The sequence below is a fragment of the Aotus nancymaae genome, unplaced genomic scaffold (genome assembly GCF_030222135.1).
Source record: "Aotus nancymaae isolate 86718 unplaced genomic scaffold, 86718_ANA_hifiasm-v0.15.2.pri h1tg000040l, whole genome shotgun sequence".
NCBI lineage: Eukaryota > Metazoa > Chordata > Mammalia > Primates > Aotidae > Aotus > Aotus nancymaae.
The window spans coordinates 66529056-66530870 of NW_026988454.1; positions in this window are offsets into that span (position 1 = coordinate 66529056).

The following is a 1815-nucleotide window of genomic DNA, read 5'->3' on the forward strand; positions in this document are numbered from 1 at the left end:
AATTTATAGTGGGTTTATAATTCTCAAATTTCCAATTAGTCAAAGCAGTAGTAATATTTAAGTTAGTTTTTTAAAAATGCACAAGCTAATCATCTAATGCAATTTTCAAAATAAACATACTTGGCTCTTTTTAAAGCATTTCCCCCTGAATTTGGCCAACAGATTTCTGAACCATTTTGTGCATGTTGATGTCAATCTTTTTGTAAAACTTTCTCCTCGGTACTTCCCACTTCCACATGTCCATCTCTTTTTCTTCCCCACAGTAGCATTTATTTTCATTCTCTACTTTCTCTGGGATATGCCCTCACTAAACAAATTTGCTCTGTCACCTCTATTCTTATACTCTCTGGGAATGAAATGTTATTCGCTAGTCACCCATTAAGTGCTGAAACTCCTGCAAGATTATTTCCAATATATCATGACAAACATTCTTTGAACTGTGTCACATGAGCCTTGAATCAGCAAGGAGGATAGTTTGGGGAGGGCTGTTGCTAGACCATACAATGTCTTTGTGCAAATTGGAAAAAGGCCTCCCCTCTGGATGGGACACAGGACTGAGCCAGGGCTGAATTTGAGCCCTTACCTGCACGGATGAGACACAACCTCCTCAATAAGACCTGGAAGCTATGGAAGGAGCTCTCAAAAATAAACTCAGCTCATCATCACTTTTGTACCCAAATCCACTGTTGACTTACAGTGATTCCCAGAGTGATCACTTGACTCTTTTGTGACCCAAATTTTTTCCTGTGTTAGAGTAAAAATATATAAAATACTTAGGCATGAGGTTTTACAAACCTGTCCTGTACACGTTTCTTATTTATCGTTATGACGGTACCAGCACTCATTGGGAGATCAGCAGATCACTCAACTTTAGGACAAAACAGAGTTCTAAATAAGATAGGGGTACACCAGATATTTTTAGCCATGTTTGGTTTTCCTCTTCCAGTGCAGTGATCTGTGACTCAGCAAAGCCCAACATTCACAACCTGCTGTCAGGGGCCTGATGCATGCATTATCTTGAGTTGAATGCAAACATTTGACTCCTTTGTCAGTTTGCAGTAGAACACACCTTCCAGATTTTCTACACTGTGATACCAGGTCTGAATATTTCTCATTCAGTGTTCACCTCTGTCAGCTAGTCTGAAAATTGGAATCAGAAACACTTGACAAATGACTGGCTACATCATGGTTACAGGTGGTGACACATTGCTGCTGATGCTGCTTATTCATGAAACTGGAGGTTAACACTCTTATTCTGAGATGTAAACTAGGGAAAATCCCACATAAAGTATCAGCATTGAGTAGAATAACAGACAGACAATTTTCAACTGAAATGCCAGTTATTAGAAGTCATGTGGAGTCAGGAGTTGCCATGGAATCCATTTGTTTCTAAACCAGCTCCTCCTGCTGGAATAATTTCTCATTATCATGTCTTTCGTACGGGGTTGGGGGAGAAAGAAAGTGAGAGTGGCATCTGATATAAAACTATGTTACAATTTCACAGCTCTGAGGCCTTAAAATAAATAGAAAATTAAAAGTTTTAAGGGAAGTTAATGTAAAATTTGAACACCCATTTATAGTGTTGTTTGGCTTGGGGTAAAACAACAATATTTCCAACAAGATTTCTTTTCTGTGACTTTTGATTATTCAGGAAGAATACTCAATGGCTCATGGTATAACATTTATCTTCACAAACTAATTATCAGATCTCCAGGAGTGAAAATAAGTATCAAAGCAGATCTAAACTGAGATGGGCTGCACATTTGCAGTGCACTTGTTTTCCTCTGTTTTCTCCTACATATCATTTTTATTTAG